General features: G+C 43.0%; 2 non-coding genes across 2 annotated transcripts; both read right to left on the bottom strand.

Annotated features, from left to right (window-relative positions):
* Positions 1 to 629: 629 nt before the first annotated feature.
* On the bottom strand, positions 630 to 711 carry trnas-cga (transfer RNA serine (anticodon CGA)). The gene has a single exon. It is a non-coding gene; the product is annotated as a tRNA-Ser (tRNA).
* Positions 712 to 22,383: 21,672 nt separating this feature from the next.
* On the bottom strand, positions 22,384 to 22,465 carry trnas-uga (transfer RNA serine (anticodon UGA)). The gene has a single exon. It is a non-coding gene; the product is annotated as a tRNA-Ser (tRNA).
* Between the last annotated feature and the right edge of the window lie 2,378 nt (positions 22,466 to 24,843).

Raw genomic sequence — 24,843 nt, 5'->3', positions numbered from 1 at the left:
CGAGAACATCAGAGTTAATGTCCCTTCCTCTACTCGGACGGACAGTTCACACTCGTTCATTCTCCTCTGATTCCGTTTCCCAAACAGTTTCTCAAGATTTCCAAAGTTGGAGCCAAAATTATATGGTTTGCTTCCTAAACATTTTTCCAACTGCAACTGAAAATATTTTCACAGTATCTCTTCACAATCCTCTGGCTTGCACCATGTCCAGGGATGAGAAGTCCCGTTTGGTGGAGAGATTTCCTCGGCTGGTGAGTTTCACTTTGGAACAAAGATGGTTCAGTGGCAATTTCCTCTGGTTGTTTGTAATGATGGGAGAGGGAGCGGTGGGGAATGAGGACTCTGACGAGCAGGAGGAAGCGTTGCTAGTGACCAGAGTCAGAGAACAGAGGACAAGGGATTAAAGGAATCGAATGAAAAGCAGCACTTCTGCTCAGGACGTTCAATAACAACTGCCGAATCCCGAAGTGTCGGGCAGTGTATCTGGAAAGAGAAACAGAGATAATGTTTTAAATATGGAACATTTCTGATGAAGAACTCCAGTTTCCCAAGTCTAATCAGATTACAGGCCTGGTTTGCAAAACAGGCTTTCTGTAGTTTGAACTGCTCCAGCAAGAGAGGATTTATAACGTAGTTAGAAGGATTCGAACCTACGTGGGGAAACCCCAATGGATTTCGAATCCATCGCCTTAACCACTCGGCCATGACTACAGACAATGCTACTTTGTTGAGCATTGACCAAATCAGCCGTGATCTCATTGAAAGCTGCCGCTGTCTTGATGAGTTAAATGCTTCCATCTCCTTTCATACCTTTGTTGTCATTTGTAAGGTGCGAGACACCAATGTAAAAGAAGAAAAACACAAAGTTAGGAAAAGATATTTGCAGCCAAATTGAGTCAAAATTAATTATTGAAAGGAAAATCACACTTGGGCAATTTGCTAGATCTCTTTGCGAACATGACCAGCAGAGGTAATCAAGGGAGCTATTTATCTGAGTATTCTTGGACATGAAACAAACAAAGGTTAATGACATATTCATTTCTTTTTCTGGCGAAGGAGCTGGTCTTTCTAGATGCTCACAATGACAGAGATTTTTCCCAATTAAAGACAGCAAATAAGTCCCATCTCACGCTGACACCATCGTGAGGGCTGCTGTTTTACAATACCACAGAGTCAGGGTCAATTCCCGCCTCAAGCAACTGAATGTGTGGAATTTGCACGTTCTCCCCGTGGCTGCATGCGCTTGCTCTGCTTTTCTCCCACAGTCCAAAAATGTACCGGTTTGTTGAAATGGCCGTGCTAAATTGACTGGGTCAAAGGAGAGGAATGCATTTGGACTCGGGCGGGTCAGTGTGGATTTGCTGGGCCGAAGGGCCTGTTTGCACATTGTAAGTATTCTAATCTACAGTAATCAATGACCAAGGTACGGCGCACGTTGTTCGATGGGGCATATATGACTTTTTGATTGTTTTTCTACAAAGTTTCTTTACAATTCAAACGGGAGAGGAAGAAGGGAAATGAATGTCTCCCATAATTCTTGCCTTCTTTTATCATTCACAGGCGGTATTTATTCCTGTACGTCTTTTTTTACACTGTGGTTGCTGTTAGTGTTCTTGTAAGCCACACCGGCTGGTTTCCTCTTTCCTCAATGTTCCTCATCTCTAACCAAACACACTTTCCATCCTTATCTCCTGAATCAAAGTAATCTCTAACCATTGCATAATTGCCACGGAAACTGGGATTTTCACACGCCTGTGTATGTCATTTCCCAATATTAATTGATGGTTTACTGTGTTGCAGTTGCGCACGAGAAGAGGAAAACAAAATAGAGGCCGGTGGTCCTGGGTTTCAAACACACGTAATTGCAGCTAAAACGCAGATTACTGCACACAATGCAATTACGGAAGCATGCACCGAACCGTCAGGAAGCACACAATAAGTACAATGCTGGATATCATGTCAGGAACAGGACAAGAAACACAACAGAAATACGTCTCTTGGGTACTATTTTGGACGTATTTCTCAATGAGCTATCGTGTTTTACATATGTTCCATCGGGAGTTACCTCACACAAGGAAGTAACCAGTGCTGCTGACGTTCATATAATCTGAGTTCCAAGTCTCGGAGTCAGAGACACTCAGTGCCCTGTGTGTACCTACAAGGAACAGCTGTGCATGGGGTTTACAGGGTAACTGAACTGCATGAATGCAGCTCGATGGTCGTCTGTCTGCTTCTCCTCTATAGTTTTCTGTGCAGTCCCTGCGTGCAATCTTGTCAACTATTTTCGTCCGGCATAAGATGGGCATTGGTCACTTGTCTCTGAGAGAGGCTGTTGGTTTATGTGTTGTCATAATTCCGAGTGTAAGGAGGAATCTGGCTGTCAGTTCCCAGAAACTTACTTTAATAAACGGAAGCGTGCTTTTTAACTTGCTGCGTGGCATATACTCGTTGCAAAGTTCGTGCACTGCGAATCACGTTGCGGGACTATCCAATTTTGGCAAAGAATTTGTGTGGCAGTCACGAGTTGCCACGACCAGCTATCCCTCGTAGCAATACGGACAAATGGTAAGAACTACAAGTTCGATTAGAGCAGCACAAGCTTAATCTGACAGGACAAACAGAAGGCAGCCAGAAGATTTATGGGTGTAAGGCAATCACCCAAGGTACCTTTTCATATGAAAGTCTGTGCATCAGTAGAATCTGGGAGCAAAGTAGTCTATGTGGGTTATTCTAATTCCAGACAACTTGCGTTGTTCCCCGTTTACTCTGAAAGTGAATAGACATAGTTATTTCACTGTTATTTCGAAAGAAGATCCTGCATTGAATCTGTTCGCCGTTGTTTTGATGTTGTGGCGAAAAGGTGGCCAATCGCGATGTGAAACGTTTCTATACTTTCATTTCCTTCATTACTGTCCTGGTGAGGGAGAAAGGTGATTGGCTCTCTCGATCAGATGGGGGCACCGGCGCATTGATGGCCTAATTTAATCACGGATATACTTGGAAATGTTCACTTTTAATAGTTTGTTGTTGTGTTTTGTTTTATGATACTTGAGCACTTTCTGGGACTTGGCAATACACCTAATCTCCAGTTGGTTTGGAATTGCCTCGCTGTTATTTGTGCGAGCAGTTCATGTCAGAGACGACTCACAGTGCCTCACAGAGAGCACTTAAGCTTCGGTGTGTCTGATCATGGTACTGCCTTTTCAGTTTTGATTCTGTTCCACGTTAAGAGCTTTCAGTTTTTGGATTCGCTGGAGAGCAAAGTGGGTAATGCGATATGTGAGGTATTTTTCTTCAGCCAAAATCTTTGATGGCGAACTTGGGAAAATGTCAAAAAGAGTGGTCATTGGCAGCAAATATCCGGAAAACCTTCATCTCTGGATCGGTTGGGCTCATCCACCCTCCAAACAAAAGAGCCAAACTCGCTGGCTGAGTAACAATCAACATGCGTTTTTGTTTTTGCAAATGGTGTATTCAAACCGTTGCCGGTGGCTGGAGCATCTCAGACTTGTCGAGCATGGAAACAAATCCCGCAATCCAACTTGCCCTTGCTGAATAGATAACCGAAATTAACCATACATTTCTGCCAATATTTGTGCCTTATCTCTCCGAGGTCTTCCTGTCTCTACACCCATTCAGATGCCTTTGAAATGCTGTGAGTGCACCAGACTCTGCCACTAAAGGTGGCAATTCATTCCACACACACAAAAGTTCTGTGTAAAAAACATGTGTCCCTCACATCCCTTTTAAATTTTTCCTCTCTCACATTAAACGTTTGCTATGTAGATTTGAACTCGCGTGTCTTGTGAAGATTTGCTCCCTGACTATTTACTCTGTCTGTCTTCCTCATTATTTTATAAGCTTCTTTGAGGCCATATCTAAGCCCTGAAGCTCCTGGGAATCTGACGAAGCCTGTTCAGTTTCGTTCTCATGTCCAAGCAGTGCAAACCTTGCAAATCCTTGTAAAGGTTTTCTAAACTTACACTTGCAAGAAGTGTGTCCAGCTGCCGCACTTGTTTGACCGCGTGGCCACTCTGGAGCTGCGGGTGGACTCACTGTGGAGCGTCAGCAATTCTGAAGAGTTATGTTACCTCCCAGGTGTTCAGGCCAGGGATGTCGCCCATCGGCTGAAGAGCATTCGAAAAGGGGATCATGAACAGCCAGTTGTCTTGGTGCATACAGGCACCAACGAAAAAAAAACGAGATGAGGACCTGCAGGGAGAATTCAAGGAGCTAGGAGAGAAATTAAAGAGGAGGACCTCAAAAGTAGTAATCTCGGAATTACTGCCGGTGCCATGTGACTATCAGCGTAGAAATGAATACAAAAACGGCACGGTGAACACGTGAGTTGAGGAATGGTGCTGCAGGGCGGGTTTCAGTTTTGTTGGATTCTGTGACCAGTTCTGGGGAATGTGGAACTATAAGAAAATTGACGATCGACATCTGAACCAGGCGGGAACGTATGTCCTTTCGGGAGTTTTTGCTACTGCTGTTGGGGAGGTTTTATACTAATGTGACAGGGGGCTGGGAACCACAAGAGTAAACAAGTCGGCAGTGAGGTGGAAACTGGAAACGCTAAGAATCTGGAAGATAGCATTAATAATGGGAAGAGTAGGCAGAGAGCATATGAATGCCAAAGAACTGGTGGCCTGAAATGCATCTACTTTAATGCATGGAATATAGACAGATGAATTTAGGGCTTAGGTTGGTGCCTGGAATATGACATTATTGCGATCACAGAGATTTAGTTGAAGGAAGGGCATGGTTGGCAACCAAATGTTCTAGACTATAGATGCTTCAGACGGGACAGGGAGGGAAATAAAAGGGGAAGGATTTGCATTCCTGGTCAGGGATGATATCATGGCTGTGCGAAAGGAGGACACCATGTAGGGCTTGGGGAGTGAGACACTATGGATGGATAAGTGAAATAAGAAGGGTGAGGTTAGATTTTTGGGGCTGTATTACAGAGAGCGTGAGGTGTAAGAAAAATAGTTAAACAGATCATGGAAAGACGGAGAGGCAATAATTTATTGTTGATTGGAGATTTCCGTTTTCCCAACATTGACCGGGATACTCTTAGCGTCAGAGGTCTGGATGGAATACCATTTATAAGAAGCCTCCAGGTGAGTTTTCTGGAGCGGCATATCTATAGTCCGACGAGGGAATAGGCCAGATTGGAACTGATTGGGGAATAAGCCAGGGCTGGTGATAGCAGTTGCCGTGGGTGATTTCTTTGGGAAGTGTCCAATATTCTGTAAGTTTTAGAATACTCATTGACAAAGATGAGAGTGGTCCTGAGGAAAGAGTATGAAACTGGGCCAAAGCCAATTATATCAATATTATGCAGGAGGTCGGAAATTTGGATTGGACACAGCTATTTGTAGGAAAGTCCACAGTACATATGTGTCAGGCTTTCAAACATAGGTTAAATATAGTGCAGGATAGGCATGTCCCGTTGAAGGCAAAGGATTTGAGATTCAATATTCGTGAACTGTTGATGACAGGACAGTGTACGACTCGCCAAGAGGAAAAGGGAAGCATACATAACGTCTCGGCAGCTAACAACATAATGGTCCCTGGAGGAACATGAGAAGAGTAGGACGAGTCTTAAACGAGGAATCAAGGGCGTTAAAAGGGGTCATGAAACAACTTCACGCTAGCACAATTAAGGAGAATCCTAAAGCCTATTATTCATATATAAGAAGCAAGCGGGTAACCAGAGAAAGGATTGGTCCACTAAAGGAAAATTAAAGAAGGCTGCATGTCAAATCTGAGAGAGTGGGTATCATTCTGAATGATTATTTTGCATCAGTGTTCATTGAGGAGAGGAACATGATGAATGTTAAGGCTACAGGAAGACATGTGATTAATCTGGATCATGTTGACATAACTAGGGAAGCTGTGTAGGGCAGGCTAGGAGTAATTAATATGGACAAATCCCCAGGAACGGATGGGATCTATTCCTGGTTCCTCAGTGATGTGAGAGAGGAAATAGCTGGGGCCCTGACAGATATCTTCGTGGCATCCTTCAGCACAGGTGTGGTTCTGGCCGACTGGAACGTTGCTCATATTGTCCCCTGTAAAATAAGGATAGTAGGGATATTCCAGAAAACTACAGAGCAATGGGCCTAACGTCAGTGTTGGGAAAGTTTCTGGAGAAGGTACTGAGGGATAGGATCTATTCATATTTAGAAAATAATGTGCATATCAGTGAGAGGCATAGAGTTTTTCGGGGAAGTGCCCAAGTTGATAGATGAAGGAAAGGCTGTTGATGTCATATACATGCACTACAGTAAGGAGTTAGATAAGGTTCCCCATGGTAACCAAATACAGAACGTAAAGTGACATGGTGTGCAGGGTGTTCTAGACAGGTGGATAAAGAATTAGTTGAGCAATAGGAGACAGAGTGGCAGTTGAATGGAGTTTCTGGAAATGGAGTAAGATGACCAGTAGTGCTCCACAGGGGTCAGTGTTGCGGTCACCGTTGTTTGTGATATACTTAAGTGATCTGGAAAAGAGCACTGTTGCAATGATCAGAAAGTTTGCAGATGACACGAAGATTTCTGGACTAGCAGAAATTATAAGTGACTATTAAAGAATACAGGAGGATATAGATATACTGAAAAATTGGCGGAAAGGTGGCAGCTGGAGTTCAAAACAGACAAATGTGAGGTGACGCATTTTGGTCAGTCTAATTCTAGATGGGGTTATACAATGAACAGAAGAGCTTTGGGGGAAAAAAAGTTGATGGATAGAGAGATCTGTGAGTGCAGGTCCAATATACACTGAAGGTTGCTGCTCAGGTGGATAGAGTGGTCAAGCAGGCATAGAATATGCTTCGCTTCATTGGACGGGGTATTGAATAAAATGGCTGGTAAGTCATGTTAAAATTGAACAACACATTGGTCTGGCCACATTTACTGTGTAAATTTCTGGTCGCCACATTACCAAAAGGATGTGGACGCTTTGGAGAGGGCGTGTAAAAGGTTTAAGCGGATGTTGCCTCATATGGATGGTGCAATCGAGGAAGAGAGGTTGAGTAGGTTAGGTTTGTTTTCATTAGAAAAAAGGAAAGTTTGAGGGAGACCTTTTTGAGGTTTACAAACTCATGAAGGGTACAGACAGGGTGGATCGAGAAAAGTTTTATTTCCCAGGTTGAAGTATTAAATACCGAGAGCTCACGCTTTCACGGTGAGAGGTAAAAGGTTTAAGAGGGATACACGCAGCAACTACTTGACACAGCGGGTGGTGGGTGTCTGGAAAGCGTTCCTAGCAGAGACGGGAGAGGTAATCACGGTAAATACATTTAAGAGGCGTCTGGACAGATGCATGAGCAGGTGGGGAGCAGAGGGATACAGATGCTTAGGAATTGGGTGACAGGTTTAAACAGTAGATTTGGATCGGCTCAGGCTTGAATGGATGAAGGGCCTGTTCCTTGTCTGTACATTTTTAAAAGTCTTTCTTCTTAAATTACGCCCATTGCATTACAAGATTTGCGAGGTCGAAGTTCAGAAAGTGAATCCATGCTGAAACACTGGTCATAACAAATCTGAGTGCCGGTTTTTGTGCGGTAGCATGGTCGAGCGGTCTAAGGTGCTGGTTTTCTTTAAGCTTCAATTTCTATCGAATCGTGGCTTCGAATACCAGCATTGTCAGTGAGCAACTTTGTGGAGATGTATGTGAGAGAACTGCGCGTGTGTGGATGCCTTTTAATTTGAGTGTTGCACCTCCTCAGTGTGCTTACCCTCTCGGTGATAAAATCAGCGACTGTCTCTGAAAACAACGCAAGTTCCTGCTGTCCGACAGATCCTCATATCCCGTCGATAACTTTGCTTTTGGATATCTGCGTTGCCAGTTTCTGTATCTCAAATGGTCAGCGCAGTTGGCTGAAATGTTGGTGGTTCGAGCCCACCCAGGGAATAAGCCTCAAATATTTCAGCACAAGCATTTACCCCGACCATGTATTGACATTGGAACCGGGAAAACTCATCCATTATTCACCCCAGGTCCGCAGGGAGTGAGACGTTTTCACGCAACAGAATACGACATCACTTTCTCCAAGCTCCCGATGTCAACAGAAAGCGGCCATTGCAGCTTCAATCAGCGACTTTCTGCCAAGCCATGGGAAACAACTCGTGGAAACTCCTTCCTTCGTAACAGCTGGAATGAGCTAAACTTTCACTTGAAATTGGAAAGGGCTTCACGACATTGGAATGTTGCTCCAGTGATATAAATAAAACTTCTGGAACTTGGAACGTGTTATAAATTAAACTTCTGACTTGAAAATAAGAAGTGGTAAAGGTGTTAGGTAGAAAGAACAAAGAAAGTGTTGATGGAGACGACTCTGTCTCGTCAGCAAATGGGAAATGCCCAAAACTGTAAACGGAAATGATTGGGTTTCCTTCGGTAATTTCCCGACTGATTTACTGTCTGCCAGAGAGATTGGAAATCACATCTGCGACATAAAGGTGAGGGTAAAAATATGAAGATATTAAGGTTGAACCTTAAATCCCTGGACAAGTGTGGAATAGATTGTAATGCTTTGAAGGAATAACTGAAGTGAAAGGTGTGAATGATATTTTTGTGATGAGGAAGAATTAACTGGATCCTAACAAATTGCTGATGAATTATGCTCGCAATGTAACAGCAAACTAATCCACAGCGCACCGTGCTTGGTTAGCTCAGTCGGTGCAGTGTGAGATGCTTAATCTGAGGCTGGTGGGTGCAAGCCTCACAATGGGCGCTTTCACTGCTTAATACAATTCCGGCTCTTCGTTCCACGTGCAGTATTGCAACCCTTTCGCAGGGGAATGTTCTTGCTGCTTTCATTGACACATCTGTCCGCCTGCTTTTGATCACACATCGGTTTCTGAGTGAACACTGTTTCCATTTTACTGGTGGCGCCAGAGACAACTTTATCAGTGCAGCCGAAAATACAATGAATGATGTCCGTTTGAAAACGTGAGGTTCCAAACCAACCGTGCACCACCCAAAGTGTTCAAATGGACGGAAAGCGAATGGCCACTTGCGAGTGGTCTGACAGAGACGGATCAATGTCACATGGGCCCTGAACCAATTTTCATTGATTCAGATTGTTCTGATGGAATCCGAAGGGTACTCTCCCTCAACGTTTTGCAATTGTTCTTCTTGTGTTTAACGTAATGAGTAGTATATTGTCAGTAACGAGAGTGGAGGTGCGGCAGGATCGTGAGGTTTCAGTGTGGGACATCGACACAGTAAGTCAAATAACCCCAGAGCACGAGAGAGCTATTTGTTCCAGGATCACTGCCATCTTCTGTTTCTAAACCAACAAATGAAATTACTGGAAACTCTCAACAGGTCTGGTAGCATCTTGGAAATATAAATAGATTTAAGACTTCAGGACTAGTGGCATTTCTTTTCCATGTCCATCTCCACCTGCTTTTGCACACTCTTCATTTTTATTGAATGTCTCCTGACTTCCAACTTTATATTCAGCTTCTCTCTTATTACTTCCTCTCCAACCATTTTCTCAGTCTCCAATTTTGTATCAGAAATGTTCCATCTTTCACATTGCCCAGGACTTCGAACTGAACAAATAACTCTGTTTCAATTTCTTACATAGCAGATGGCCACAGACTGGAAGGCAGTGTTGTTCCGAAAACTCATCCATGATTTACCCCGAGTCCACAGGGAGCAAGACGGTTACACGCAGCAGAATACGACACCATGTTCTCCAATTCCGCCGATGCCAACTGAAAGCGGCCACTGCAGCTTCAATAAGGGCTTCCTGCCAAACCCTGGGACTCAGCTCGTGGAAACTCCTTTCTCATTAAATGCTCTTCCAGTGGGAAAGGAACAAAACTTCCATTTTAAATTGGAAACGGCTTCAGGAGATTGGAAGGTTGTTCCTGTTCTTGGAACGTGTTATAAACAAAACTCCTGTCTTGAAAATAAGAAGTGGTAAACGTTTTAGGCAGGAAGAACGAAGAAAATTTGGATTGTGAGGACTCTGTCTCGTCAGCAGATTGGAAATTCCCAACACTGTAAACGGAAATGATTTGGTTTCCTAAGGTAATTTTCCGACTGATTTGCTGTCTGCCAGATTGACTGGAAATCACTTCGTATGAAAGTATTCGGGGTGAATCTTAAATGCTGGGACAAGTGTTAAATAGATTGTAATGTTTTGAAGAAATAACAAAAGTGAAAGATGTGAATTATGTTCTTTGTGATTGGGAGGAATGAGCTGGATCTTTGCAAATTGCTGTGCCAGGTAAATTATGCTCAGAATGAAATAGCCAACTAATTCGTCGTGTGCCAAGCCTGAAATCTCAGTTCGATGAAATATGAGGTGTTTAATCAGAGAGTCGTGCGTCCAAGCCCCATAATAGTCGTTTTCACTGTTTATTAGAGTTCCAGCTCTTCGTTCCACATGCAGAATTGCAAACCAACGCTGGTGGAGCATTCTTGTTGCTTTCGTTGACACATATGTCCTACTGCTTTGATCACATGTCGGTTTCTGAGTGAAAACTGTCTGCACTTTACTGGAACCGCCAGAGACAACTTTATCAGTGCAGCTGAAAATACTATGAATGATGTCCATTTCAAAACGTGAGATTCCACTACATCCGTGCACCAACCAAAGTGTTCAAAGACACAGAAAGCGAATGGCCATTTGTTCGTGGTCTGACAGAGACGGCTTAATGTCTCATGGGTCCTGAACAACAATTAACTGATTCAGAATGTGCTGATGGAACGGAACGGAGCTCTCCCTGAACGTTTTGCAATTGTTCTTGTTGTGTGCTCATGTAAGTTTATGTATGAACAGTTTATTGCCAGTAACGAGGGAGGGGGTGGGGAAGGATTCTGAGGTTTCAGTGTGGGACAAACGTGATCTGATTGAACGGGTAATTCAAATATTCCTAGAACATGGGAGAGCTGATTGGTCCAGGATCACTCCCATCTTCGTTTCAGAATCAACAAATGAAATTGCTGGAACCTCTCAGCAGATCCGGTCGAATCTTGAAAATGAAAACCGAATGAGATTTCGGGACGGATAAACTTCTTTTCCCATCTCCATGACCCTCTGCCATTCTACAAACTTCCTTTTTAATGAATTTGTCCTGACTTCAAACTTTATATTCAGCTTCACCTTTATTGCTTGCTCTCCAAACATTTTCCCAGTCTCAAAAATTGTATCATGCTTGTTCTATCTCTCACTTTGCCCAGGACTTCCAACTGAACAAATAACTCTGTTTCTATTTCCTTAGAATCCAGGTGGCCAGATATTGGAAGACATAGGAGGACGGTTAGAGCTTTCAGAATATCCAGTCTGCTCCGCCATTCGATCTTGGCTAATATCGTTCTTAACCCCATTCTCCACTCCTCTCCCTGAACACTTACTCCCCAGTTTTAGGATCCATTCTTTTTCCTAGAGTGGGTCCTATTCCGTCCCAAAACCCTCGACATGTGTTGGCAGCTGTTACACTGTGTCTACGTGTCATCAATCTCAGTTTCGGTGATTCTCGGCAAACACGAACTGTTCTGAGCAGCTCGATCGGGTCTCTGGCCCCACTGTGATTCTGTGGGGGAGCAGTCATCATCTTCATCTCCTACAGAAATGATCGGCGCTTCAAAAAAAAACGGACAGAAAGAAAGATAGGCTTGTGTGTCAAGATATGTGGAGGTAATTGCTTTCTGACGTGGTCAGTAAACCTTACTCTGTATATTCCCGCATATTCAAGCTGGCGAAAGGGAATATAAGTCCAATTAATTGCCATCTACGCTTTTATTCGATATATATTCTTCCTTGCTCTAAATATGCAGGGATGTTTCCAGCACTGATGGACACCATTTCTAAGAGTGCATGCCGCGAGCCCTGATATTTTCTGGAGAGTAGCAGTATCAGTTTGTGCGAAAGTGGCCCAGTACCAAGCTTAGAAGAAACATTGTCGTTCCCTCTTTACGGACGACAGTCTTTCATATCATGATTGACGGGGCTTTATTGCATACTCATCAGCAAGCCTTGTTTTGAATTTACTCGCCCAATACTACTGTAGCGGTGGAAAGAATATAATTCCGAATACCTGCTGCGTGAATTTCATTTTCAAATTTCTATTTGCAGTGGTCCTTCGTTTGTGGCGATGTTTAAATCACTGCTGGCCATCCTGTTTAAGAGTGCAGTTACATATGTTCCTCTGTCTTGGCGCTGCAGGGAAAATTGACTGTGCCTTTTCAGCCAATATTTCCTGGATATTTCAACATGGTATTCTTTATTTTTTCATTCATGTCCACTTTAAGGACACAGTTACCGGGCAATGATCTTTTCTGTAACAACAGTACCGCATTTGCTTTACATGGGAAGGTGTCCCGGATCAGTAACAAGGAGAGCATTCATTTCCTTCTATCACAGGGAACACTGGATTCATGATGTTAGTCTCTGTCAAATGCATCCGAAAATATGCTCTGAAAGCTTCATTTGAATTCTGTCTGGCGTTTCTCAACGTGTGTCAACCAAAACCAGAAATCCTCAATCATAGTTTGGAGCAGTTCACATATTCGAGTTTGGAAGCAGCAGACACGGATACAGTTCATTCACAATGAAAAGATTTACAGGCACAGATGAACTATCGACTCCTGTTCTCTTGCTGTTACTAATATTACCGTGTGGCCTGAAGTCTAAGCCATGTTGTAACTGAAAATGAGGAAATCACAGACAGGCTGCCGAATGACAGTATGTATTTTGTTTTCTTGTTCTCGCAGAGTTCCAGGAAAGTATGACAGCTAGGGAGAGGACTGCAAGTCACGTGCAGCTCTGGTGAAACACCTTCTGTCTGATTCAGTCATCAACAAGAAACGTGAATGTGACTAAAGCGGGAAACCTTTTCACAATCGAACAAAGAGCAATCACGAACAGTGACCACCTCGTTGACATCTCAGATCGCCTTTGACCTTCCCTGAATATGTATAGGAACTAATTTTTGCACACCTCAAAGTGAGAACTGTTTTATTTACCGACAATAAGTGAGTCACATGTCCTTGATTCCCACATATGTTTCCAACTCAGCTTGCAACCAGGTGGCAGTTGCTCTTGGCTCTGCTGGATAATGCACTATTATGGAGAAATAAAATGAAAGTTGGAACTCTTATTGGCTCTGGGTTTCGAATACTCTTGCTACTTGTTCTGCCATTCTCGGATTCCAATGCTAAACCAGTTTTTCAGTTCATCTGAGCAGCAGGAGAGTCGGCGTTTCTGGCAGGAGCAGAATTCATCATCTCCAGTGATCACTTTATCTGAGGAGAGAGAATGAGCAAAGTTTCACACAGCGACTAATCGGAATTGCATTCCGTTTCAGCATGGCAGCAGATATGGGCTAGCAAATTCAAAGCCATATTTGCTGATGAGAACAACAAGCACGACCGCTCAGATAGAGCAATTCCTTCCCACTGCTTATTCTGCAGAACAGGTGCAGTTGCTGTAAGTACGCTGCAGGTTATCATCAGGTACATGCTCTTGGGTTTCCGGTTTTGGCCTGTGTGCTCGCGTGGCTGAGCAAGCTGAGACTCTGATTTCAGATTCCACTTCTTAACAAGGCTTGTGTTTGTATACCTGCGCGGCCACGTGTGCTAATGGACTAAGCTGGCAACGTTTTGCAGGGATGAGCTTTGTTAAAGTTGAACAGAAAAACAAAAACAGTCATTTCTTCGAACCCGGCTGTGATGTGGCACAGCAGAAAACAACCAACATGTCAGTGCCCACGCTGGTTTCCCCTTCTGCTGCAGTTGTCACGTTCCCCTCCAGGTGAAAGGCCACCATCATAATATGCGACTCAAAAACAGGCTGCGCGAATCTTTCATATTCCAGACAATTTGCATTTTTCACCGTTCCTCTGAAAGTGAATGGAGATATATCTTTCCCTGTTGATGTGAAATTAGGTTCTACATTAAATCTGCTCGCAGTTTTCTGTTGTGGTTGCGAAAAGGAGGGAAATTGCGATATGAAACTTGGTTACTTTTCCCTTAATTTCCTTAATTTCTGTCCTGATGAGAGAGGCTGGTGATTGGTCCTCTCGATCTGGTGGAGGCATCAGCCCAATTGTTCACCTCATTTAATCGAGACTGTAATTGGTAATCTTCACTTTTCATGGTTCATTGTTAGTCAGTTCTGATTCATGTTACTTGAGCACTTTCCTGGAAGTATTGGTGCTCTAAGGCGCCAGTACGTGGTAAGCACCATTTGGAATTGCGTCACTGCAATTTGTGTGAGCAGCTCATGACCCAGACGACTCGCTCTGCCTCACAGACAGCATTCATGAGTCCGTGCGTCTGAAAATATGTTCTCTTTGTCAGTTCTGCTTCTGTTCATGAGTTGTCAGTTTTTGGTTTCGCTGGAGACACACACACAGACAAAGACACACATGCACACATTTGTTTTGTGTGGTGACTTTTTTTGGTACTTTCAGAGTTACATTGCACTTTGCTCAGAAACCACATACATTCATGTAGAACTCTGAGCTCAAAAACTGCATGAAATCATGCAAAACTCTGTTATCTCACTTTTTGGATTGGAATCAATCTAAACATCAGGTCATAGAGAGAGAACACAGGGGGCTAACACCTTCAACATATTGTCTAGCTATTACCATTGTTAACAGCTAACCCGAGAATGCAACTTTAAAAAAACGGTTTTGTGATTTACACATAGAATACAGTGATATTTTCACTTCTTTCGACAGATGAATGGCTTAACAGACAATCAATTCTTCAATGTATAATTTCAGTTACATCACACTGCAAATTATTGCTATAAATTCTGTGTTACGATCGAGCCGTCCACCTGATGAAGGATCATCGCTCCGAAAGCTAGTGTGCTTGCAATTAAACCTGTTGGACTATAACCTGGTGTTGTGTGATTTTTGACTTGTACACCCCAGTCCAACACCAGCATCTCCGAATCACAACTTATTCCCCTCAGCTTGCAAGTGTTCCCTTAGAAACTGCAGCTTTTGGAAACGTATTACTGGGACAAAGTCATTGCTCAATGTGATGGGATGCACCATCAATCCCTAATTACTCGAGAGATTGAGATTTTGAGTTACTCCGCAGAACCCTGGATGTCCTCAGGAGCGGGGGACAGGCATGATGGCATGAGGCAAGGATTTAGACGTAGTGACATTGAAGAAACAACGACATATTTTCAACTGGGAAACGCGAGAACCTTTGAGGGGTAATTGCGGTGATAGCTTTCACTTGTATTTGCTGCCATTGTGCTTCCAGACAGATGCTGATCGATCAGTGAATTGTTCTGGCAGGATCCGTGTGTGTTTTCTGCGTGCAACCAGGATTTAGTTTTCATTCGGATAATTCACAAGAAGCGAATTAAAACTTCATTTCCTGACTGGGAATGAAAGCCTGTTCTGGGCAATGCAAACTCAGACTCGTTTGCAGGAATGTCCATTGATACTGCAGTAGCCTTTGGGACCTGTAAAAACTCTAGTGCCTGCTCTTCACGTCCTGGATAATCGTCTTCGTCAGCAGTGTTTCTCTCTCCAAGGTTCCAAGTCGGTTCATATTATCACCCTTGGTTTCAATGTGAAGAAGGCAATGCTGTGATAATCTGCTGTTGTTCAGCAGATATACTGCAGCAAGTTAAGCAAAGACTGGTGCTAACACGAGCTCGTTTTGAGCTGCGCTGATGTGTTGGCAGCAAGAAAGGCACCGTTCAACTCGCCTCATTCCGGATGACGGGCTCGAAATGACCAGTGGTTTCTCGCTGAATTAGTTCAGGCTCTGGAATGTAAAAAACTTCAAGTATGAAAGCACAGTGAAAGGAAATGTTTCACAGAGTGGGGAATTCCAAGTGAAACAGTGGTGGTGATTATGTTTGCTGATTTTTCACCTTGTGAATGCTGTTTCCCTGATGTGGACGTTTACATTACCTATATACAAACTGTCACAGCCAGACCTGGTCTTTGGGTCAGTGACGGAATTGGTAACACGCCTGACGTCGAATTAGGGGATTGTCGGTTCGCACTTAAAATCACGAGGAGGCAGCGTGCGAGTCCATTCCTGTTGTCTGTCAGGAATGGAAGGGTTTGGGTTTTCGAATTTACAGTTTCTTTCGTCCAATTCAAATTCTAGCTCAGATCAACGTCTCTCATTGTCTATAGAACTGGCTTTGGTTTAAACAAAAGCTGCTTTTTGGAGGTTGAACTTGCAGGTTGGAGCGGACATCTGAAGTGAAGCTCAAGGAGCTGGTCAAATCCTGAGAACTCTGCCACTCTTGAGGAATGCGTCTGTGTGTCTCTTTCTGTGGGAGACACGACGTGGGTAATAACACAGTGTGACTATGTCAAACTTCAATCCCATTGTTGTGTCATCTAAGATCAAAGCGAGAACCTCACTGCCATTTGCACTGGAAACATCAGAACACATAAGGTTATGGACCAAAGCTGGAAACTGGGAATAGAATAGATGAATGTCTTTAAACCAGACTGCACCATGGGCCAAATGGGATTTTCCATTCTGCAAATCTTGAAGACGAGTAGAAACCAATCTGCAGTGAAACTGATCAGAAATGAAATTGAAAATCCATTTCATTGAGAATAAGTGCAAGAGCGTCTGTCTTCATTCCGTGTAATCTCGTAGTTAGGATTTGGAACTCTAACCGCAATCGTGTTGGTTTTATACTCGGACAGGGAATGCATGTTTTATTGTACAAATATATCGTGGTACCAGTATTTCTTACCACTGGTCCGAACCTGGTATGCAGGTTATCAAATTTCAAAAAGATACAGGTTTTGGAAATATGAACTAAAACCGAGAATTGATAGAGAAACCCACTACAACTGGCAACTTCTGTGGAGAGAAACAGGTTTTTTTTTCTTAAGATGGACAGGAAACAGGTTAGTTATAGATTTCTAGGTTATACTGTTGGGAAAATTATAATCTTACCTGTCGAATCAGGATATTTATCAAAATCAGTCTTGAGCTCTCAAACATCGAATTTACAATCTTAAAAGGACTTAATCAGCTATCATGCGACTTTCATTCTCCTGAGCTGGTGGAAGGCTATGTTTTAATGGCTACATTTCCTTTTAGTTCCCGTTATTTAGCAGTCACGCCAGATGGAGAATTGTTTCTTTCAGTGTCTGCCTCAATATGTGTCTTTGTTTTTTCTATATTTGTCTCTGTATCCTCCTGGGCCTTTTTCACATTCTCCGACTCTCTGGCTGTCCATATCCCTCAATTCCCATTTCTGCTCTTGAAAAAGCCTGACATTCAGAGGCAGTTTGAGATTCGAACTGCTGAGAGGCTTTCTGACGCCGAGCTGGAGTCGGTCGAAGTAGTCTCACATTCTCTGTATAATGTGTCTGTCACTTCGATCTGAGGCAAGGAGACATTTCTTCCTCAAAATCTAAAGACCCTTTGGAAGTTAAAGTTGATTTCCTTATCCAACAGAAAAAGAAAGTAATTACATGATAGCTGAAGAAGAATAACGATGCATATACTGTTGGTGTACAACGAATGAATGGTGCCAGCAGAGAATGAGGGTGATCTTGTCGTGGTGTCAGTGCCATTACCACAACATTTCCCGGGAATGCTGCAGTGTCTCCTGCCTCACCACTTAATTACCACAAAACTAGGAATGAAGGAATGAGAATAAGAGGATGAGAAGCAGAAGTGCTTGGGGAATTGCGGGAAGAATCTCCAGGTTAAAATAGTAGTTGAAAAGAGCAACCTACACTACTGGATTTAAACCAGGAAAATGAAGCCAGAATGCGAAATCAGAATGTACAGCAATTCAAACAGGAAACTTGAGATAAATAACGATCTTTCAATACAATGAGCAGGCACCAGTGTTATGGGAGCTGCTTTCACCAGCTAAGCCATGGCGTCACGTGAAAAGTCAGATTTCTCGTCCATATGTTCAATGCCTGAACCACTTGATCACAGGAATTCGAAAACGCATTTTCTGTATTAATGTTGCTCAGTATGAATGGTAATCAAACTCTGCTTGTGCAAAAACAGACGTTTCAATGCTGAGCATGCCCCACTAAAAAGGCACAGAAAAAGACAGTATCCTCTTGCTTTGGCATCCAACAGATATTTTCGTCTGTTTAAACTGACAGACTAAAGAGGATGTGCTCATCTCCTCTCACGTCCCATTAACCACGTTAATACACACGCAGGAATTTTCAAAACAAGATGAACAGGCTCATTGTTGTGAATTGACAGCAGTGGTTTGTGAGTCATTGCGAACAGTGAGCAATAAATGCTGAACCAATAGCACTGACACTGAGCCTTGCACCATCAGCTCCACACTCACATCTTGTGTTATGTCTCCTAGGCATCAGTGCATTTTAGCTTAATTATTCTACCCTGCACCTCTCCTCAAGTTATTCCCGACCGCTTGCAGTGTCGAATTAGAACATGCAATTATTAGAAATGCATTTCTGGGACACAGTTGTCTTTCAATGAGATAAGATTCACTGCCCATCCCTAATTATCCCAAAGATGTAGGGGACGAGTTTCTTTTGTTAACTCCTCAAATCCTTAGTATGGAAGTACTGACAAGAAACCGCTAGAGATGGAGTTCCTGGATTGCGGATAGCAGACAGACCCCAAACTGCTAACGTAACTCAGCCAGGGAAGAGCAGATGGACCGCACTCTGTCAATGTAACTCAATCAGGGGACAGAAGTCTGACATCACACGATCAATGTAACTCAACGAGGAAATTATGGCCTGACCGCACTCTGTTAATGTAACTCACCCAGGGAAGAGTAGACTGACGCCACTCTGTCAATGTTAGTCATCCAGGGAAGAGCAGACAGACCCAACACTTTATATGTAACTCACCCAGCAAATGGCAGACTGATACCACTCAGTCAGAAAAATTTACCCAAGAAAGAGCAGACTGATGCCACTCTGTCAACGTAACTCACTCAGAGAAGAGCAGGCTGTACCCATTCTGTCTCTGTCACTCATCCAGGAAAGAGCCGGATGATCTGATTCTGTCAACGAAACACAAGCAGGGAGACGAGCCTGACCCCACTCTGTCAAATAACTCACTCAGAGAAGAGAAGACTTATTCCATTCTGTCTATGTGAATCATCCAGTGAAGACAGTAATGAAACCATACTTGCTGTTAAACTCAGACAGAGAAGAGCAGACTGTCACGACTCTGAGAAAGTAACACGCCCGTGGAGGAGCAGACTGACACCACTCTCTGAATGTAGCTCACCCAGGGAAGAAGAGACTGAGTGCACTCTGTGATATTACTCACTCAGCATGGCGCAGACTGACCCCATTCTGTTAATATGACTCTCCCAGGGAAGAGCAGATGAAGCCCAATCTGTCAATGAGACTCAATCAGGGAAGAGCACTCTGACCTCATGCAATCATTTTAACACAATTAGGAAATTGCAGACTGACCCCATTCTGTCAATGCAACTCACCCAAGAAAGAGCAGACTGACGCCACTCTTTTAATGCAACTCACCCAGGGAAGAGCAGACTGATCCCACACTGTCCAAATAACTCACTCAGTGAAAAGCAGACTGACGCCACTCTTTCAATGTAACTCGCACAGGAAAGAGTAAACTGATGCCACTCTGTCAATGTAACTGACTGAAGGTTGAGCAAACTGACGCCACTCAGTCAGTGTTACTCACCGAGGGAAGGGCAGACTGACCCCACACTCTCAGTGTAACTCAGCAGACTCATCCCATACAGTGAATATAAGTCATTCAGTGAAGTTTAGTCTGACCCCACTCAATAAATGTAATTCACTCAGGGAAGAGCAGAGTGATCCCATTCTGTCTATGGCACTCACCCAATGAATGAACACTAACCCCACTCTACCAATGTAACTCGCCAGAGAAGAGCAGACGGAAGCCAGACTGTCAACATAAATTATCGAGGGAAGAGAATACTGACCCCGCTCTTTCTGTTTCACTCAGGCAGGGAAGAGCAGACTGTCACCATTCTGTGAAAGAAATTCGCCCAGCGAAGGGCAGACTGACCCTACTGTATCTGCGTGACTGACACAGGTAAGAGCAACTAATCCAAATCTGTGAATGTATCTCCCGCAGGGAAGAATACCCTGACCCCTCTCTGTCCATGTAGCTTACCCAGAAAACAGCAGACTAACCCCATTCTGCCTATTTAAGTTCACAAAAATCCTCTGAATTACGTCCTATCCAGACACTCTCCACATCATTGTCCCTGTAACCGTGTGCGTTCAATGGCGAATCCAAATAACCTGCAAATGTTTAGAATGTGGCAGCAAACCAGAGCTCCCACACAGAAATTGGGCGAATGTGCAAACTTCCATCAGGCAGTCACCTAAGCCTGGAATGGAAACCAAACCCGACAGCAGTCATGATTATAAAATGGCAGAACAGAAACTCAGCAAAAAGAATTGCGTCCCTGTGTGTTGCAACGATTCTGAGTATTAAGTCCCCCTCACTGTAGTTAATTTCCATTTTCATCACTGCCAATCTTCTTCAAAGCAAAGCACGTACTTGCTTTTTTCAGATTTCTGATCATTCCGCTTGCATCCCGCTTGTTACCTAATCATATTTCTCACTTTACAAACTACGTCATCACAGGTTGACAACTGCAGAATGAGCTTTGTTCCGTTCTCCACTGATGTTGAGAGTAGTAATATGGCATATTCGAGTAGGACTTGATGCGCTTGCGGGTAGTGTATTCGCGGCATTATGGCTTTTCTTTTCGTTTTCGGTCTACTATTTCGAGTTCATTGCGCAGACTTCTGAAGAAGACTTTTTGGAGTCGAAATGGTAACTGTGTTTTCTCTCGGAAGACAGACGTAGCTTTATTTCTGTTCTCTTATAAATTGATCTTCTTCTGATCTTTGCAAGTGAAATAGGGAGCATTGCTATTGCTCGGTTTTAGTTTCAAAATCAAGAGAAACGTGAAGGAGACAATATCAAAGAACACAAAGTTCTGAGTTGTTAAGATATTTTTTTGCAGCAACGGTGGACATGAAGGTCAAATTAAGATAATGGTTCAAGAACATTTAGTCTGGAAGTGGTATGTGACTTTTGTTCCAAATATATGTTTCCGTTCTTCCAATACATCTTTTTGACTCCCAGAAAACATTGATTGTTTTCTGTATTCACTTTGTTTTGCGATATCTGTCTTCTGGTCGACCAGGGACAACTTGAATTTGCATCTGCATTGAATAAGATTTCGTTCTTTCTTTCGAGAAGCAAACCTATGCATTATGTAACATTTATCATGCTGATGGCTAAGAAGTTCAAAATGAATTACGGTTAATGGATCGTGAGCAAGAACGAAGTGATCCACTTGGGAACCCATGTCACCACGCCCTATTCCTACATCGGGCCTGAACGTCCATTGGCAGAGTCTGCAGAAAGGAAATGTCTAAGTGAACTAGACCTTTGTTCAGTTTGATTTGATACCAATGGTAGTGCTGCTTTGGTGCAGCAATGTGTCAACATCTCTGACGTTCGAGTCAAAATTTAAGTCACATCTACTCCATGGAGTGTCTTCTCATATCGGAACATGCTGGCATGAAAACATCTAGCTCTGATAGCAAAGGTTTTTTTCATTAAACTGGGAGTTTGTGTAACGAAGCAATTCAGACAGTCAAGATGAATAATTGGCACTTGGCTCTTCAAGCTGAGCTCTCCACACCACCTGCTCCAACGGAGGTCGTGGATAAGATCCCCATCGATTATTTTGGTCAATTTTAGTCTCAGCAACAACCTATTGTTCTGAACAATGCTACCCCACAAGCAGAGGGCTCAGTCTGATTTTCATCGTTAATTTTCAATTTCGGTTCTTAATGCACAGTTTCTTACGAATGTGGATAGCAGAAGACCGTTAACATTCCATTTCTAATATTTCCAGAAAATTCTACTCCACTGATATCGCCTTGCCTTATCACACCTCAAGCCAGGAACCTGGACCAGTCGAGTTCCTTTCCACACATGGAGTTGCTTTTTCTAATTCATTGACTGCTGATATAATAGATTATTGGCCTTGAGAGTCAGCTGTAAATTAGGTTGAACTTTCTCAGCTTGACTTTCAACTGATCCTAAAAACAAATTCATCACCTGCAGGTAAATGTATTGCATTGCTTCTGGTTTTGCTTAATTCCACCACACACACCACCCCCCCAATCCGTCACTCCCGAACATCCAAATTTCACGATAGTTCGATAAATGTTTGGAAACTGATTCGTGTTGGAAGTTGGTGGCTTTTTGTGTCTCGACATATAGTTTATTCACTTAGACGTCTTGAAATTACTTCGGATTCTTCACAGATGAAAATTTACTTTCGATTGAATGCAAAGCTCAAGCTCCATGAAATCCAAATTCTGCAAATGAATTAATGACTTTTAAAAGAGTCAACGCTGTGAGCAGGATTCGAACCTGCGCAGGGAGACCCCATTGGATTTCAAATCCAACACCTTAACCTCTCGGCCATCACAGCTACACGCACATTGTCAATTTCCATAGTAAAAGAACTGAATTCATGAAATACGTAATTTGTTTGAATAACAAATTATCAAGACCCAAATATTTCGCCAAATCCTTTGCAGAGACCCAGACGAACGTTACCTTAGCAGATTGACAGGCTTTCAACTCAAACTAGATCCTGACAGAGCTGAAGTTGCGGGAATAATTCTTCGTCGAATTATAGAGTCACGGATGTACACTACACGAACGAGGATCATTGTCTCACTGCGTCCGATCGATTTTGACTCAATTGCTCATCATCTGATGCCAAAGTAGATATGCTGTTGTGTTTTAATATTCATCGAAATATGGTATTAGAAATATTGATGCTAAGTCCATAAACAGTAGCTACATTCATAAAAATAAAATCGGAATTTGAAAGAATGCAGAACCAATTTACAGAAATGGATCCGGCAACTAATCCGTAAGTTCTGACATCAGGTAATGAAATTGTGAGCACAAGAGAGGAAGATTGACTGAAGATTTGGAACTTGAAATCGTCTTGACGGAATTATTTGCAAAGTTTTTGCAGTTGTTCTAGATTCATCAAGTCCTTGAACAATACAACATGGAAAGTGGCCCTTCTTTCCAACTTGACCATGGTGGACAGTTATCCTAAATTAATAGGTCCCATTTGCCAACATTTGGCCCACATCCCTCTAAACCTTGTTACTCATATATCCATCCAGATGCCATTAAATGTTACAGTTGTACCAGTCTCCAACAATTTCTCTGGCAGCTCATTCTGGACACGACTGAAAAAGTTGCCCCTGACGTCCCTTTTAAATCCTTACCCACTAATTTTAAAACAATGTTTTCTAAATTTTGACTTCCTCACCAGCAGGAAAACACCTTGATGAGTCAACCTATCCATGTCCCTCATGATTTAATAAATAGCTACGATTTGACTTTATCACACTTGTCAGGAGGGAAATGTGTGGAGATTATTTATCGAAGGTTTGAAGTAGAAAGTCTGATGTACAGATTTTTAGAATTGCATCTTGGAGAAGTTTTTAATAAGTCATTGAAGTCTAGTAGCAGTTGTAGAAGTCTGTTGTGAAAGCTGCAGAAGGATTTCAGGGCACGAGAACGAAGCATTATTTCCAATGTATTGTGGCTCATTTCCACCGCACTTGGACGACAGTATGAGGAATTATAATCCTCAATTTAGGAAAGATACTAATGCCATATGAGGAATACCACGAATGGTGATTAGTCTTGATATCATGGATGAACGTTAGTCCTGTGAATTGAAATTGGGCAAATCCGGTTTTTTTTTAACAGTTTCAAAACAAGAGAGGTAATCTCATTTAGAGTTGCAAAATATTTGAAGAGATAAACAGGGTGGTGCAATTAAATTTTGTTCCCTCATTGGTGAATCCAGATGCAGGAGAGGACAATTTTCAAATGAAGCATTGTGAATTATGACTAGGATGAGAACAATTAATTTTTGTCTTCGCCTTGAGAAGTCTCGCTATTCAGCACTACAGTGAGCTTTGGATATTTGGTCTAAGAATACATCAATATCAGCCTGACCTGCCGACACTTCCTGCATCACTATAGACCTGACCCCTCACACTTACCGCCTTAATATCAGCGTGAACCCCTCAAACTTACTGCATCACTATCCATCTGGCGTCCTCACACTTACTGCGCCAATTTCACTTCGAGAACCTCATTTTGAATGCGTCACTATCAGCCTGACTGCCAAACACTTACTTTGTCACTATCAGTCACGCCCTTACACTTCCTATGTTACTATTACCCTGATACCTTACACTTACTGTTTCACTATCAGCCTGACTCCATCACATTTATTAAGTACCAGACTGACGCCTCACACTTACCGTGTCACAACAACACTGCTTCCTCAAACTTACTATGTCACTATCACCTTGACCCTCTCACATTTACTGCCCCACAATCACACTGACCACCTCACACCTACTGCTTCACTGTGAGCTTCAACACTCACACTGACAGCGTCACTAACAGCCTGACCCCCTCATGCTTACTGTGTTGGTATCTCTCTGATCCCCTCAGAATTACTGCATCACAATCACTCTGACCCCCTCATACTTAATGCGTCACTATCCCTCTGGCACCCTCATAATTTCTGCATCACTCACACCCTGACACATGCGCACCTACTGCATCCCTTTCAGCCAAACCCCACTCACTAACGGCGTCACTCTCTCTCTAACCTGCTCACACTTAATGCATCACCATCACCTTGACATTCTCTCACTATCAATATAATATTGCATCAATATCAGCCTGACCCCCTCACACTTACTGCATCACTACCAGCCTGATACCTTCAAGTGTACTGTGTCACTATCAGACTGACCC

This window comes from Chiloscyllium punctatum, chromosome 27 (genome assembly GCF_047496795.1).
Source record: "Chiloscyllium punctatum isolate Juve2018m chromosome 27, sChiPun1.3, whole genome shotgun sequence".
In the NCBI taxonomy this organism is placed as follows: domain Eukaryota; kingdom Metazoa; phylum Chordata; class Chondrichthyes; order Orectolobiformes; family Hemiscylliidae; genus Chiloscyllium; species Chiloscyllium punctatum.
Note: the sequence above shows the minus strand (reverse complement) of the source record. Positions and strands in the feature narration are given on the sequence as shown.